A 19071-nucleotide genomic window follows, 5' to 3' on the forward strand; every position below is an offset into this window, starting at 1 on the left:
CAGAAATATTCCCTGGTGTTTTTGAAAGTTCATTTATAAATAGATGTGTATCATAGTTGGCGCTGTTGTGAAGAAAAACTGGAATAAAAGAAGGTAATTTATAATTAAGATTACAACAGGAATGAGCGGGACCTCTATATTTACCAGTAAGATGACAATGATCCCTAACTTTAGACTCCTCAATTTCCTCCTCACAAATATGACAGATATTGTTCTTTCTAAATTCTAATTTTTCTTCTTTGGTTAATTTCATCGGTTCATTTGTTTCTTTCATTAACTTAGTTAGTCTTATACAATCCTTTTCTAATCGTTTTACAAACTCTTGTGAAGCATTTTTTCCACTATAATGTTCAAGTTTATTCTACTTTTCTCCAACAGATGATTTGATATAATAACAGAAACCACAAGGAATATGTTTTTGATATTTATTTGTATATGATTCTTTTGGATTAGGAGAAGCAGTATTTATCTTTTTAAGGATACACTCAAAATCAGCGTATATCACAAATGGGTGCATGATAGATTTATTATAATCTTCCAAAGAAATCTTTTCATCAGGTTTAGGCATTGTAATTACAGCTGATTTAGGGTTACTACAATATTTTGAATGTTGTTCTAATCGTTCTTTTGTATAAAATGAATTAAGACATCACTTACAAGGATATATTTTGTTTGCTGTTCTGAATACCTGAGAAGAGATTAATCTTGTTAAATTATTGATGTATGTGTAATGTTAATTCTTTCCAACACTAAAATATAAAAGATCAATGTGTGTTTCTTCATTTTTATAGTTGTTTGAAATTTTTAATATTTGAACTTTGTTTGTATCCGTTAATCCATATACATTAATAGAAAGATTCTTCTTTTTCTCAAATTTAGGAATATCTGTTAGTGGCATTGGGAATTTAAAATCTTTAATGTCCAAGGTATTCTCATATTTCATATATTGTTTTACTCTTTCTGAATTACATTTTGGTGGATGTAAGTGAGCAAGAACAGACCAGAGAAAACATTTATTATCATTATTCTTAATATTAACAACTGCCTTCTTTCGTTTTATTTCTTTTGGTAATTCAATATAAGAAGAAGCTTTAAGAGGGTTTGATTTTAGAATGTGTACATCTAAAAAGATGATTTTTTTAATATTGAATCCACTTCCTACCACTGTATTATCAACATCCTCCTCTTGTCTTGATAGTTCTTCATAAACCCCACTATTCAAAAAATCTTGAAATGATGTTATAAAATGAAGATCTGTTCTCATATAAGGAGTTTGTTCTTCATCTTGTCTTTTCATATTCATTTTCACTCCCATATAAAACTTTAAAGTTTTCATTTCTTTTAATGTCTTTTTAATAAATTTTTCAACATCAGGTTTCACTATTTCAATTGATTCAACTATTGATGATGGACCGGGTTCTCCAAATTGAAAAATCCTTATTTTTATATGCCCTTTAAATGCCCCATCAGTGTTTTCAACATAATAATAGTCTCCCTTTACTTTAAACTCATTTTTCTTGTGTTTTTGTGATTGAAGATGTCTATTATAACTACTCTTCAAAACATCCTTTGAGCAGATATCACAATGTTTTCTTTCCAACTCAAGAGGAGATATTTTATGAAATAGATTAAATGTGTGTTTGTTGGTTCGGAGGTGTTTTCTATAATGTTTATAATCGTGATTACAAACATCACAGTACGTTGTATTCACCATATTTATATAATAAAACTTTGCTTAAACTAAAATTTTCTTGATGAAAATTTCGTTTATTTTACAGGTGAATCTGTGCTTAAACTAAAATTTTCTTGATGAAAATTTCGTTTATTTTTCAGGTGAATCTGTGCTTAAACTACAATTTTCTTGATGAAAATTTCATTTATTTTACAGGTGAATCTGTGCTTAAACTAAAATTTTATTGATGAAAATTTCGTTTATTTTTCAGGTGAATCTGTGCTTAAACTACAATTTTTTCTTGATGAAAATTTCGTTTATTTTACAGGTCAATCTGTGCTTAAACTAAAGTTTTCTTGATGAAAATTTCGTTTATTTTACAGGTGATTCTGTGCTTAAACTAAAATTTTCTTGATGAAAATTTCGTTTATTTTACAGGTGAATCTGTGCTTAAAACCATTTTATCCTCCAACTTTTTCACTGAATAAATACAATGTTTCAAGACACAAAAGACAAGTTTCAATCAATCTCTTCATTTGTTAAAGATACTGAGAAATATGTCAAGGATGTAAAATTGAACAAAGATAAATATAACAACTATTGGATAAAAACAATTATGGTGGATATGATGAGTTCTTCAATTTACTTCAGTGGAAGGGCTTTTAGTATACCTGGAAGAACATCAATTAAAGTAGCTCTAACAAAAGTTTCTCCTCTCCTTCTGGCAATATATTCAAAACTAGAAAAAGCAATGAAACAAGAAAAGGTATCAAAAAAGAAAAACCTTATGGATGAAGCTTTAAAAAGAAAAGATAAGACCATCTGTAATATGCAAGGAGAAATTTGTATTTTTTTCAACAACCCTAAAGATATAAATCCTGATGAAATAAAGGATGTTAATATATCAGGTGAAATGACATTTCATTCAATTGTAGTTAAGGATCATTTTAAAATTACCTTTAATATAAAAAATGTAGCAGTTGAATCTGTTAATGAAAAAATGTATATAGATATCGATGGTAATGTTTTTTCTACTAATTAAATATGAGTCAATATTCAACTGAAGATTTTGAAGATTATGAGAGTGATTATGATACCGAGAGTTTGCATTCAAACGATAGTTATGACACCGAGAGTTTGTGTTCAAACGATAGTTATGAAAGTATAGATGAGTCTGAAAGTATCGAAGATGATATCGAAGATGAATTTCAGTTTAAGTAAAGTTTTACTTTATAAATATGAATAGTTTACTCGATTTTGAGCCTCTTGAATTCCATGATTCTCCATATGACAAATTTGAGAATTGTCCTGCGTGTGAAAGACGGGGATTAAACACAGAGTCAAAAGCCTATAAACAATGTATATTCTGTGATTATCTTCTAATTAATTATAATCAAAAATATAAAAAGGAAAATAATTCTTTTAGATTTACACCAAAAATGAATTACTTTACAAGACTGAGTAGAGAAATGAATGTAAAGTACGAGGGTGATAACACACCTTTCCTTACAAGGGAAGAAACTGAACGTATTAGAGAAATGTTCAAAGGATTGTTGTTATATATTATTCATGGATGTGATTTTCAGGGAAATATCAACACAAGATATTGCATAAATAAAATAATGGATTATCTTGAAATTAAACCTGAACTTAGGATAAAATATAGAGTTTCGAAAAAAGCCAATAATAAATTAAATAACCTGTTTTCCAAATATATAAATGAATGATTTTTTACCCATTTGGGAAAATAAGATAAAATTTGACAACCAGAAAAATCTCCTAAATTCATTAAGATGCCTCATAGTTGGTTCAAGTGGATGTGGAAAAACCTGCTTACTTTTAAAGATGCTCCTCACTCCCAACTTTTTCGATTATGATAATTTAATAATTTTCACAAAGTCGAGTTTTCAACCAGAGTATCAACTACTCTCACAAGGTTTTAATGCTGGTCTTCAAAAAGAAGATATAATCGGTTTATTTAAACTTCAAAAAAACCTAAATGATTATAACATTGAAGATATAATACAACTATTTTGTGATACACAGAGATGTAAAAAGAAATCAAAACTGATAACTTGTATTCTTAGTGATAATACGGATGATATACCGTCTCCCCAAGATTTGGATAAATCCAAAAAGAACCTCGTTATCTTTGATGATTGTGTTAATGAGAGAAACCAAACGGTAATGGACAGCTACTACACAAGAGGGAGACGTTCTTCTTGTAATTGTATTTATCTTAGTCAATCGTACTTTCAACTTCCTCGTCGTTCCATCAGAAACAATGCTTATACTTTTATTTTATTCAAGTTAAATTCAATAGATATAAACAATTTTTGGAGAGACAATTGTTCTACATTCTGTAGTAAAAAGGAATTTGGGGATTACATGAAAAACACGACTGAAAAATATTAATATATTGTTGTGAAACAAGATGAGATATTAAATGATATTTTCAATAAATAAATGGATGCGAAAGAAAGAGCAAGAAGATTTAGGGAACATCAAGAGTTGGTTTCAAAAGTTGTAAAACAACAGGAAGACATAAAGAAGAAACGCAGACAAAAACTAACGGGTGAAGAAGCATTTGAAAGAAAACAAGAGAAATTTTTTAAACCACTTTTAAAAACTTCCCAAGAAAAAATTATAGATGTTTCCACAGTTCCCACAATAAAATATACTCCCAGAAAGCTGCAAATGTTAAAAGATTTCAGTAAAATGACGGAGGAAGAATTAGAGCATATTGGAGAATTAGAATATGATGATGAAGGATTATTTCAACAACTGGAAGAGATGAATCGACCCCCTGATTATATTGTGAATGCTCTTCAAAACAATGAATATTCAGCGGATTCAAAAACCAAAGCAGGACTCATTCCAACAGAACAACCAGCAATATTTCATCTTGTTCAAGAAAAGGTATTGATATTTAATGATGAATTAAGGTTCTTGAGTTCTGCTCAACTTCCTGTCAAACTAACTCCAAGATTAATGTTTCTTCTCACAAAAGATGGAAGACAAGGTTCAACTGTGAGGGATGAGTCAAAGTATATTGATAAACCATTGGATATGAAAAATAATGATGATAGAGTATATATTGATCTGCTGAACACTCTAAATTATAAGGTTATTCTATCTGGTAAAAGTAGGAAGAATGAGAAGGAGAAACACATTATTCAGGCTTTAAGTATCCTTGGTTCAGGTGTTAGTTTTCTTCCAAATGACCCATCACAATTAGTTAATAGACTGTTATTGTTGTTAGGCAGTAAGAAGGCTGGAAATAACAATTGTTTTAATGAAGCATCAGCCATTTTAGACCAGTTGATGAACATGAAAATAATTAATAAATATCAATATAAAGACATTTTATCTCATATTTAATAAGATGAGAAGCACAATCCTTAGTTTCAATTTCACAACAAGCGACCACACATCTTCATTCCCATACCCACTACAACTTGACACAACAAAAGAATATGAGGCATCTTTATTGTCCATGGAAACTTATAATACCTTATTTAATATAACCGAGAAAAATGACAAGTTTAGTTGTAATCCGGGAAGTGGATACAAAACGATAACAGTCTCACCCGGAGCATATGAGATTTCTCAAATATCTTCCGAAATTTCTCGTCTTATGAAAGAACAGGGTGATGAACCAAAAAATATTGTTATAGACATTCAAAAACATTCTTCAAAATCAACGATTAAAGTGAAAAATAACTACAAGGTTGATTTCACAATTGATAATTCATTTAGAGAGTTATTGGGTTTCTCCTCAAAAAATATTGAAACTAATGGGACGTTTTACAGTGATAATGTCATTCAAATATCCTCAGGAATAAATTCGGTGTTAATTCACTGTGATTTGATTGATGGTGCTTATAATGATGGAAAAAAAACAAATACAATATTTTCATTCAGCGCATACTCAACCCCAATTGGTTATAAATTCAATATGGAACCTAAAAATTTGGTTTATCTCCCTGTGTCAGGAAAAACCATACACAGAGTAAATTTTAGGATAACCGACCAAGATAATCGTATGATTTCTTTTAATGGAGAAGTTATATCCATCAGAATTCACCTACGTGAAGTTTTCCAATAAATAAATACGATGGTTATTGTGAGGAAACACGAGTTGGGAAAATATAAAATAATTACAGGGGATGGGATGTTCCTTTCCCCATACTACAAGGGTGAAGTTATGTATCTTGGTAGAGGATACTATAAACCTAAGAGACAAAGGGGTGTTGGACATCAATTTAGAGGAGATGGGATAATTGATACTCTCATGGGTATTGGTTCAACTATTCTTAAACATAAAGATCGAATTGGTTCAACTGCTTCTGCTGTGGGAAATGTAGCAGGTGCTGTAAAGAGCATAAAAGATGCCCAGAAGGAATCTCATGAATTACAAGCAATAAAAGAAATTATGAAAGGCAAAACTCAGTTGTCCCCCCAAGAATGACAGGAAATAATTCGAATACTTGGATCAGGGTTTCAAAAGTTTTAACATCTTTTTTTCCTAAATAAATACAAGCATGGAAGCAATTAATAGTATCTATGATTTGGATGATACTATTATTATCTCAAACTCCACTAAAAAAGAAGATTACTTCAAGGTAAATGCAATAACTGGAACAGACTGGAATACGAATGGTACAAAAAGTTTTGAAATAAATAATCAACAAACCTATTTGAATCTCTCCGAAAGTTTCTTGTTGTGTAAATTTAAATTCACTAAAGCTGGGAATAACACAAACGCTACACTTGTAAATGATTTCTTCTGGAAAATGTTTGATAGTGTGCGTTTGTATATTGGAACACAAGAAGTTGAACCGGTTGATTATGTCTCTGCTGTATCCGAAATGATGAAATTTACACTCTATACATTCAGTGATAGAATGGGAAAGGGGTCTGTCGAAGGTTTTATTCCTGATATGTCAACGGGAACAAACACAGACCCTGGATATACTCAAAGGAAAGGAGCTTATAATGATGATACAAAAGCAGAAAATAGTTTTACTGTGGCAGTTCCTCTTAAAGGTATATTTGGATTTTGTGATCATGATAAAGTTCTGTATGGTCTTAAAATTAGATTTCAACTACAAAGGAATGATAATGAAAATAGATTGCTTTTTGGTGTTGGTAATGCTTTTGGTGATCTGAATAAATTTGTAATTGAGGAAATGAGTTGGTATATCAGTGAATATACTCCTAATCTTAAAACAGAAGAGATGTTGAATAGAAGACTTAACTCAAAGAAACCACTCAGTGTATCATACCTCAAAAGAAGATGTCAACACGTTAAACTCAACCAAACTACTTACACGTGGAATTTGGGTGTTCTGGAAGGAAAGCCACGATATCTGTGGATCATTTTTAAAAAGCCAGATGGTGATACTGCGACTGATAAGAATAATGCATTGAGTGATAATGCTCAGGTGAAACAACTTCGCGTTTCTCTAGATGGAACATTTTATCCACGAGATAGATTGGAAATTAATTGGGAAAAAAATGATTTTGCTGAAGCATACAAGTCTTACCAAAAGGTGTGTGAAAGTAATGGAAATAAAGAACCTATTTTGGATATGACAGCATTTAAAAGTTTGTATACAATCTATGCGTTTGACCTGAGCGCTCAAAAGGAAACTATAAAGTCTAATCGAGTGGATACTTCCCTATACATTGAAAGAGGAGAGAGTGAAGAAGTTTATACATATTGTTTGCTTTTGGAAGAAACAGAATTACAGATTAATACAGATAATGGTGTGATGATTAGTCTCACATAATTTTTTGTTAAATAAATGAGTGGCAAAGTACCAACTGGGGTATATGTTAATCAAATCATTCTTCATAAACTATCATCTTGTGTTCAAAATCAAAAGCCTTGTACGATTAACGTTAATACAATTCAGAGAAAAGGAGCAGTAAGAATTGATGTTTTGCTCACAAGAGAACAGGTTAAAATCTTGAATGACACTGGCTCACTTAAAATTAAAATGACAAAACCAATGTTGAAAAAATATTCAATAAGAGAGATGAGTGGAGGATTTCTCCCATTTCTAATTCCTTTATTTGCTGGTTTAAGTGCGGTTGGAGCATTGACGGGTGGTATTTCAACAGCAGTGAAAACTGCCAACGAAAGGAAGGCTCAACTCCAGGCTCAAAAAGAATTGGAAAGACATAACAAAGAGTTGGGGAAACAAATTAGTGGAAGTGGTGTAATTGTAGATTTTGCTGAAAAACTTGAAGGTCTGCCTGATAAAGCGAGATTGTTAGTTGGAGATATGCTTTCTTCTATTGCACAAGCAGGTGTAAAATTAACGAAAAGAGGTAATGGATTATATCTTTCTAATAAATAAATGAGCATTGATGAGTGGTTTAAAGAATTTGGAAAGAATACAACATCAAATTTACAACTTGTCAAATATTGTAAGAAATTAAAAATTCATAATGTGGTTATTTGTATGAGAGATGAATTAACAAATGTGCCGAAACATACAAAGAATATTATTCTGAACTTAGAAGATAATAATGGGAACGGTTCTCATTGGGTTTGTATTTTTAATAGTCAAGACAAATATTATTTTGATGGTTTTGGTCTTCCACCACCTGTTGAAGTCATAAAATTCTTACAGAATGGTGTTTATCAAACATTTCAAGTCCAAGAATTAAATTCCAAGTGTTGTGGTCAATTATGTCTGTATGTGTTATTTCAACTCAACAAAAATAAAAATTTTTATGATATTATTTTTAATCTCATATAAATGACTTATGTTGGTAAAGATGGTTCTATCTTTGGTGTATCCCAAGAACTGGATATTGATTTATCAAATTATTACACAAAGGCACAGGTTGAACGGCATAAATATAATATAACCAAAAATATTAACATGAAAAATGCTTATAAATTAAAAAATTATCCAAGCCCGACTGACGCGAATGACTTGGTGAGATTAAGCGATTTATCACAATATATATCCTTAAATAAAACGGCCGTGTATTCCAAAGATACAGAAGTGTTGATATTATCTCCAGGTCATACAGAATTCACAGTTCGAATTAAAATAAATTTTTATAAAGAAGGGCGTATCGTTTGTATGAGAATAGAACAATGGGGGTATGATATGAATGATTTAGGGTATAATTGGTCATTTAAAATTAACCTCGAAGACCTGGAACAATTAAATCAGTCTCGTAAGGAAGAATATTATCCACTTGGTATCGAGAATGAGTTTTGTGGGGCCACGATTAGTAAACAACAAATAAAATAATTTAATAAGGGTAAATATAATAATGGTTTTGCCCTTGTTTATATCATGAAAACAGAAAAAACAGGATTATATATAATAAGTAAGGAAATACAAAATGATTTAACTATGGGAAGATGGGGAGGTGTTTCGTGCCATAATATTATTCTTACATATATTTCTAATACATAAATGACAGCAAGAAGGCTTCAAGAAAATTATCATTTCTGTGTCCAAGCATACCTTCAAGAAAAGGGTATTCGGTATTTTAATAAATATGTTCTACAACATAAGAATGAGGTATTTTCAATAAAAGATTGGCATTATGCTGATGTTGATAAACCAACAACTTTAGATTTAATTAGAATGTTAAATAATGAAAAAATTATAAAGTTAAGAAAAGGTAAGGCTCTTTTAGAAATTCAAAAGAAATTTTATTGGTTTCCTGTTGTAAAAAAAATTATTTTGGATTCAGGAATAACAAGAAATCCCGATGAATATATGTATGATATTCTATGGGGTGTAAGCGATTCAAGGATAATAAGGGATGAGGAAGGAGTTGAAGAAGAGAGGGAAGAGGAGGAAAAGGAGAAGAGAGAGAAGGAGGAGAGGGAGAATAGAGAGAAGAGAGAGAGGGAGGAAAGAGATAAGAGAGAGAAGAGAGAGAGGGAGGAAAGAGAGAAGAGAGAGAGGGAGGAGAGGGAGGAAAGAGAGAGAATGAATAAATATCAAAATATGGAAACCAGTGAGATTAAAAAAAGATTAGGGGTATTAAAGAAAATAACTCAACCCACCGAGGAGGAAAACAAAGAATTGACAAGTCTATTTGCAATACTTTCGACAAGACTATTGACATCGACAAGATATGGATTTTAATTCAAGTTTTTCATTTTTTTTTTTTCTTCAATAAATGGAGGAGAGAGTGAAGGCATTTCTAAGGATTCTTTATGTTTTAAAAATTAAGATTCAAATGTGCATGTTGGAAACTAAAAAGGTTTTTGCACTCTGCAGGAATTTTTCTCATAAATAAATGAGTTATTGTCTCAAATGTAAAAAGAAATCTAATACTAAAAATATTTCATATATTAAAAGTAAAAATAACAGGGTTATACAAAAAGGTATATGTTCGGTGTGTGGTTCAAAAAAAAATCTATTTATCTCCAAACACAAACTCGGAGGAGATATACAAAAGTTTTTATCAGGAAGTAAATTTACAACTACTGGAATACCAGGGGAATTACATCTACCAGGGTATTCTTTCTGTGGTCCAGGCACAAATTTGGATAAAAGATTAGATGAGGCAGACAATCCTAAATCCTGGAGTGAGCCCATCAATAGAGTTGATGAAGTGTGCATGAGACACGATATTGATTATGGGAATACCACAACGTTGGAAGAAAAGCATGAAGCTGATAGAGAAATGTTGTATAAGTTGTCTCTGATACAAAATCCAACCTTGAGAGAAAAAGTTGATCGGTTCATTGTGAAGAAGATGATCAGTGCTAAATTGAAACTTGGACTTGGAAATTCAAAAAACTTATAGGCTCTAATGATATCATTAAGACTGAAGAGCAATTAGCTGATGAATTACATAAACCAATATTCACAAAGTTTCAGAGAAGGAAAGTTTATTCCAAGGAAGTAGATTATATCTGGTCTGCTGATTTGATTGAACTCAATCATGATAAGGGGTACAAGTATGCTTTAACTGTTATTGATTTGAGAAGTAGATACGCATGGGTTGTACCATTAAAAAACAAAACAGGTAATACTCTTATGTTAGCCTTTCAACAGATATTTAATAAAAGTAAGAGAAAACCAAAAAAATTGTGGACTGATGAGGGTAGAGAGTTTTATAACAAGACATTTGTGAATTTTCTAAAAAATAACAGTATTACATTATACAGTACCTTTAATGAAGGGAAGGCAGTTGTTGTTGAACGTTTTAATTGTACCTTAAAAGAGAGATTATATAAAAAATTCACACAACTCGGTTCACAACAATGGTCATCTTTTATTCAGGATATTGTGGATAAGTATAATGACACGGTTCACACGTCAACAAATATGAAACCATCAGAAACATTTTCAAAATTAAAATATGAAAAAGAGATTAATGTCAGAAAACCTAAGTTCAAAGTTGGTGATATCGTAAGAATATATAGGTGGAAATCTCATTTTGAAAAGGGTTTTACTAAACGATGGACGAAAGAACTTTTTTTAAATTGTTGATGTAAGAGATACGGTTCCTTTGACTTATAAGATATATGATTTGGAAGGGGAAGAGATTTTAGGTTCATTTTATTCACAGGAATTACAAAAGACAAAGAAAAATTGAAATTTTTTGACTCCGCCCCTTTTTGACTCCGCCCACACAAAACCCACCCACATAAACCCCACCCCACACAAGCTCCACACAAACCCCATCCCACACAAACCCCACACAAACCCCACCACACACAAACCCCCCACAAGCTCCACACAAACTCCACACACACAAACTCCACACAAGCTCCACCCATATTCATCATATTCACATAATTAGTGATTAGTTAATTAGTTCCCCACACACAACATGTTTATTTAATTAAAAAATTATCCACCCATCCACACAAGCTCCACTCATCCACCCATCCACCCATCCATTTATCCACACAAACCTCATCCACATAAGCCTCATCCACATTCACCCCTCCCACATAAACCCTGCCCACACAAGCCCCACCCACATAAACCCTGCCCACATAAACCCTGCTCCCACACATGCCCTCTCCTTCATGTCTTGATTCTCTTTTTGAAATTCAAAATCAAGTAATTGTAAACAAAACAAATATAATTAATCAAAATTGAAAATATTAAATATTCATTTGCGAGAATGTATAATCTTTCCCAGCAATCTTCTTCAGATGTCTTGTGATGTCGAAACTCAGACACCATATTCTGTTTTGATACAAAAAGTGGATAATAATTAGGTTTTATAAAGATAATTACATGGTAATATGAGTAAGCCTGGTGTTGGTTCTAAGTTCAAGCCTCGTTGACCACTGAATTAACACACCAGGAGGCCGACTCAGCCTGTCATCTTTCCAAGGCCAATAAAATGAATTCCAGTGTACTGGCAAAACCGCGTCCAAACTAATGATGCAACCAACATAAGGCGACATTCCAAAGAGAGAGTGATATTAATAAAAGAATAAATAAACAAATAACTAAATAATAATTCAGAAACATTTACCTCCAGAAAATCATGTGTTGTACCAGATTGCTTCAACAGCTTATGTTGTGTGATCGAGCTGAAAAAAAATAAAATAATGAGTCAAGGGTATAGATGGAGAGACAGACAGAGAGAGGTCGGTAGAAAGACAGACAGAGAGAGATACAAAGAGACAGACAGGGAGAGATAGAGAGAGACACACACACACACGCACACACACACACACACACACACACACACACACACACACACACACACACGCACACACACACACACACACACACACGCACGCACGCACGCACGCACGCACGCACACACACACATGTCTCACCATTGGTTTAATTCATTCGAGATCAGAGGCCGTGATAAGACTTTGTACCAGTCATTATAAATGTTTTTCAATTCTCTTCTAAAATCATTGACCTCTTCAATAAGAGCATTCATTTGATGCACTTCATCGTGATATGTAAACTCCACTTCTTCCAAGGACCTGCCAGGAAAAAAATATATATTTTCGCTTTATCACGATTTAATTTATAATCAATTGCTTCATCGTTCAAAGAGGAAACCATACACAAACTTACCAACTTTGTAGTGAGCTGTTATCTTCATCGGAAGAGAGTGAGTCCATGTCTCAGTTTTTTTTACCATTGGTACAAGATGGCAAAAAGATCAGAGGCCGTGATAAGACGTCGTGTCAGTCATTAAAAATGTTTTTCAATTCTCTTCTAAGATGATTGACCTCTTCAATAAGAGCATTAATTTCATGCACCTCGTCGTGATATGTAAACTGCTCTTCTTCCAAGGACCTGCTAAGAAAAAAAAAAAAATCAGAATTATCACGATTTAATTTATAATCAATTGCTTCATCGTTCAAAGAGGAACCTATACACAGGCTTACCAACTTTGTGTTGAGCTGTTTTGTTCGCGGAAGAAAGATCGCTCATGTCTCAGTTGTAAAAATGAAAATCCCGTTTGGCAGAAACTTTGTCTGGCGAATCACTTATAAGGCAACTATGAGGAGATTGCTTAATCATTGGGTGTGGCCACAGGAAATGACGCTTCGGGCGAGACAGCTTGGAAAATAACTGGGCGATATATTCTCAAATTGTATGAATCATTTTTAAAACATACTTAAAATGCCCTAAAATGATTTTGATTAAACATGTTTAAAAGCCTGTTCGTGTTCTGAGATAAAATAGAAACACGAGGCCTTGGCTCAGAGAATAGTTCCTATTTTTTCACAGCATGACTGTCCAAAAACACTTCCTCATTCACACAGTACGACCGTGTCAAAAAAAAACACTTCCTCATTTTCATGACACGAACTGAAAACATTTGAAACAAAACTTTTTTTTATGGCGTGGTTTATGTACAAAAATGATTTGCAACTCGGGCGGTGGCCAGATGAGATCATTAAGAGAAGTTTATCATTTCGTAATGGCACAAAAGGGGTATCTTAAAAAATATAAAGATTCAAATGTTTTGTTTTTCAATATTTTAGATGGGGATTATTGTGCAAAGAAAATTAAACTATTGAAGGAATTTGAGAATGAACAAATGTTTACAGGTTCAATGAGTGAGCTAAACAATATGCATCGGTTATTTGATAAAGAGTGTCCCGAGGCTTAGACGTTTCAGATATTTCTTTAGAATCACCTTCAACAAATCTTTATCTTATTGCATGGGTTATTTGAAAAATAGTGTCCCCAGGTTAAAAGGGGAGACAAATAAATATACCTTGGGCTAAAAAGGGGATTTATTTTTTAGGGGAAAAAAAAGAAAAATTTCATCACTGAAAATCCCCCATTCATTTACATGGGGAAAAGTGAGCCAGAATCAGTATTCTTTGCCATTTGTTTTCGTGATCCCATTTGTTAACGGCTGCTGATGTGAATTCTCCAGGATCAAAATGAGCTGGTAGTGCAACATCCTGCCTATTCTGCTGTGCAGTGTAGGTTGCAATGTCATATTGATATCGTCGCAGTTCTCCATAGCTTAGCGCAAGCCCTTGACGATTCAAGATATTGGTGATGATTTTCCCTCCATGCCCGAGACTGTGAGCTGATTCAGCATTCATTACATGCATTGGCGTTCTCCTTTTGCCACAATGATGTACATAATACATCGTCTGAAACAGAGCTTGGATCTTACTGCAACGTTGAGAAGAGAGGCAACAATCAGCAGTCTGTTTGGAATCATTCTTATTCCGACCCTCACTATTCTCTGTTTCACATGCATCGTCATCTAACTCTTCATCATCTACATCTTCTGCTGTAGGATCTATTTCCGTCATTACAGCTTCAGCTGGGGTATGTCTCGGGGTTGAAATTGTATAAATATCCGAAAAACCTAAGTATCAGTTCTGGCATTCTCATACTGGAGCATGCATGTTTTAGATCTTGAGCATCACAGAATCTATCATCAAGGTTAAAATCATGACTATCAAGACTTTGCCGCAGCACACTGGTGCAAACCTGTACAGGATCAATGGAGCGAATACGCTCTGCAAAAACATCTGCTCTATTTCATGGCACACTATAAACCATCAAAGACTTTCGCAACTGGTCAGGATATGTAAAATCAATGCTACTACCAAAGTGTCTAAAAAATATATCTTCACATCTCTATTGTGAAATTGATGCTCGTCCTCCACAAGTCTATTCAATTGGTCTCTGATTATACTTAGTTCATAGCCATTGCCACTTTTCAGTCCCTCTTCTAACTAAGAAATGATATCACTCCATGCACGCTGCTTGGGGTTCAGCTCTGGTGTATCGCCAGTTGAACGTTGAGCATTCTCAAACTTTTGGATGTATGATGTCATGCACTGTTTGTGATAATACAAGTCAGCTCCAAAAACTGCATGCTCATCCTGGAGGCCACACATTCAACTGAAAATGTCATCCTGGAAGAAGTTTGCTGCTTGTAAAAGTGAAGTAGCGCGGTTCGACTCAGATATACGATATTTTGTTTGTGTGACTTCTTGTTACAAATGATACAGTTCATCGAGTAGTTCACACTATATGCATCTGTAGGATTTGGAGGTGAACGTACAACGGAGTGAGCACGAGTCGCAACCCCATGTAGACTGCCAGATTCTTCTGAGGATAGAAATGCTTTCTGTGATTTCCTTCCTTCCTGGATGCGTCTGAGTAGATTCGCATTGGTGTACTTCTTGTAGCACTGGTTGGAAACATGATAATAGAAGAAGTCACTCTCGGCTGGCATCAACTTTATGCGTTTTGTTACAGTCGTTTCGTATGTCACTAGCTTCCCGTATTCATTTACACCCGTTGGGTGTGCTGATCAGTTTTCCCTGTGTTGGCTCTTGACAAATTACACACTTTGTCCAGTCAAAATCACCAACTCCTGTCCCCGAAAGCTGTACAAATTACATTGCTGATTGTGGATAAGTCTGGAGACGGCGATGGTTCACGAGCAATGTACACTGTACACGGTTCGCCTTTTTTATTTTTTGACCTTCGAGGGGACGCCACGGGCAAACTAGTGGGAATTGAGAAAAACGTAAATGATGAAAGTTGTAGTACTCGAAGAGCACTACTTGCATACCAACTTTCATTCGAAACAGTTGAAAACCCTAGGAGCTCGATGCCCAATTTATTGATTTTTTTTTGACATTTTCTAAGTTCGTGACCTTGTGACCTGGACCTTGGGACGAAAATGAAAAATCGAGCTCCGTGGGGTTATGCAGGTGCCATTGGGCTAACGAAATACCGAAGCCACTGCCAGATTCGACAAACCCCCATCAGAGAAGATGTAACTTGAAATCGGCTACCCCCTAAGAACACATGTTTTTTTGGTGTGGCTCCGCCCATAATGGGCGCAGCGCGCCCATTCTCAGGAAAACACAACTAGATCATGATATAAACCTCCCACCCAAATTTTTTCAGGATCGGATCAAACCCCACAGAGCTATGCTCGGGACAGACAGACAGACAGACAGACAGACAGACAGACAGACACACACCCATAACGAATATAGTGGTCACTTACTGACTCGTGAACCAATTAGGTCTTGTATTAGTGATTGTCTTCAGAATTTATCTGAAATAAAAAAGAAGTGGATTACAGTGAGTTGATTTGTTAAATGAAGATCTTTAAACGTAATGATTAAAGAAAGCAGCAAATCTTCAATTTTGTGATGGACACCATATATTCCTGGCTCTAGGGGGAGTTCGTGGCCATCGCAAAAGTACAAAGTCACCCATGATTTTGGTGATAATAGTTATGGGCGTCATGTTGGAATTATAGGTTACCTGAATATACTCAAGAAGATTTTTGCTGGTCTCAATGAACCATTGTATTATTATACTCTTATAATTTGATTCCTTGGGCTTAAATACATGAGTATAGCCACCAACATCAAGCGTCTATGTGTGTTGATGACTGATATATGGAAAACTGCGATTTTGAATGGAGGCCATTTTGAAATTCAAGATGGCTGCCGCAAACGAAGGACCCAATGTAATTGTTATTGGTCTTATTGAGTTCCTTGACTCTGAAAACATTGGTTTAGGCACCAATATCATGTCTCTATGAGTCTCACAGACCAAGATATGCTCAAAAGTAATACTTATGGCGGCCATTTTGAAAAGCGCCCTCTGTAGCAAAATCTATACAGATTTGGGCTTGTCATCCAATTTTTTTTGAAAGGTCTTGGTATGTACAACAATAAAATCATGGGTGAGTTTGTACTTTTGCGATGGCCACAAACTCCACCCTCGAGCCGACACTATCTGCCAATGAAGGTTGGCAGAGGTTACGTTTTCACCCGTTTGTCTGTGAACAGGATGTCTCAAAAAGTCATTCCCTTGATCTGTATAACTGTCTGTACCTCCAAACCCTGGGGGATCTCGAAGGGGCTGTTGTGCTCTTTTCTGATTGGCTGTACTTGGGCTTTGTCTACATTGTTTAGCATGTTCTCACTCCTTTCTCAGGAGCAGAAAGCAATTATTTTGATTTCGAACAGTGGGAATAGTTACTCTTTCACAGATGAAAAGCTTTTTCTCTTTTATCCTGCTTGTTCAATCATTTCCCACACTCGTCCCTGTTTCATGTGTCGGGCTTGCATTGGTGTGGTTTATTTTTTGAGAATTCTATTGTATTTTCTCCAGTATGTGCACGTATGTATTGTATTAAAGATTCTCTTTTGTGTGCTGAAATTGAGTTCTTTTCCACCACACTTGTAATCACAATATTTTCCTCACATTCTACTTCATTGCTGTCATCCATTTTGTCAATTTAATATCCAATCTTTCGTACAATGTGAAATGAATAGCTCATTGCAAAGAGTACTTGATGAACTCCTTGATGTTGATGTTCATCTTATGTTTTCCCACTCCTGCGAAATTGATTTTTGTGTTTTTCTGGTGGAGTTCAATCTCTGAACCATTGACCGAGTGTTAAATCCCCTGTGTGCCGTGCAGAAACGACCAATGCAATTTTTACCACCATTGGTCAATGAGCTGATAGGTGTGAAGCTGGCAGTGAAGCCAACATGGGAGGCAACGTTTTGTCGTGCTGGTTTGTCACAAACGGTAAACTCCTTTTTATTTATTTATTTGTTTATTTATTTATTTATTTATTCTGTCCCTCTTTCTTTCTCTATCACTCTCCATCTCTTTCAACTCCCTGTATCTATTGATGTATCTCATATATATATATATATATATATATATATATATATATATATATATATATATATATATATATATATATATAGATATACTGTATATATATATATATATATATATATATATATATATATATATATATATATATATATATATATACTGTATATATATATAGATATACTGTATATATATATATATATATATATATATATATATATATATATATATATATATATATATATATATATATATATATACATATATATATATATATATATATACATATATATATATATATACATATATACATATATATATATATATATATATATATATATATATATATATATATATATATATATATATAGTATATATATATATATATATATATATATATATATATATATATATATATATATATATATATATATATATATATATGCTGGCCATTCATATCTACTGCCCAACTGTGTCTGCGGACATCCTCCTGCAGTTGGCTTGGGTTAATTTTTATGAGGAGGTTGGTGGCAGGATTTGCATTCCGGCCACCGTAAAACCCTTCATTCCGCAAAAAGTACCAAAAGCAAAAATAAATCTGAAAAACAATTCCATTGGAGTACCTCCTGTGTAGCTGCCCTCCGCAGGACAGCTCAATGGATGACGGGATTGGGGCAAAGTTTTCAGGACCACCACTCTTTGATAAAAGGAGGAAAACCATGGGGTAACCTTCCCTGGTCAGATTGCGGAAGTGTATGTCGGGGTAGTGCTGAGGTGTCGTTCACCAGACAGTGGTCTCCTTGGGTTAACCTGAGGCGGTCCCTTCGGGTGGATACCTGGAATGTGCTATCCCTCAGAGAGGATGATCACCTGCCTCTGTTATCATCTGAGCTCAAGTGTTTGGACATCGGTATTGCAGCACTCTCTGAGGTTCGGGGAACGGATTGCGTCGAGATCATGGTGTGTGGTTCCACCTACTCTTGGTCTGGTCGCTCTGGTGGTAACCATGTCCTCGGAGTTGCTGTAGCTGTGTCCAATAAACTGACTCCAGTGATAATTGAGGTAACACTGTTGAACAAGCGTATTATGAGACGAAGGATTCATCACTCCTTGGGTGTGATTTCCCTGGTCTCTGTATAAGCTCCGACTGAGGCGACTGATCTCACCGTGAAGGACACATTCCATGCCGCGCTCGAGTCTGTGGTTGATCAGTGCCCCAGGCGAGATGCTCCTATACTCTTGGGGGATTTCAATGCATCGACTGGAACTGATATG

At 34.1% G+C, this 19071-nt stretch overlaps 1 long non-coding RNA gene across 1 annotated transcript; it reads right to left on the minus strand.

Annotated features, from left to right (window-relative positions):
- Positions 1–11702: 11702 nt before the first annotated feature.
- Positions 11703–13107, minus strand: LOC147016810 (uncharacterized). Its single transcript, XR_015049699.1, has 4 exons — positions 12727–13107; positions 12474–12632; positions 12164–12221; positions 11703–11868 (listed from the first exon to the last, which is right to left on the minus strand). It is a non-coding gene; the product is annotated as an uncharacterized LOC147016810 (long non-coding RNA).
- Positions 13108–19071: the final 5964 nt, after the last annotated feature.

This window comes from Eptatretus burgeri, chromosome 11, assembly GCF_056783735.1.
Source record: "Eptatretus burgeri isolate ZD-2024b chromosome 11, Ebu_testis_v1, whole genome shotgun sequence".
NCBI lineage: Eukaryota > Metazoa > Chordata > Myxini > Myxiniformes > Myxinidae > Eptatretus > Eptatretus burgeri.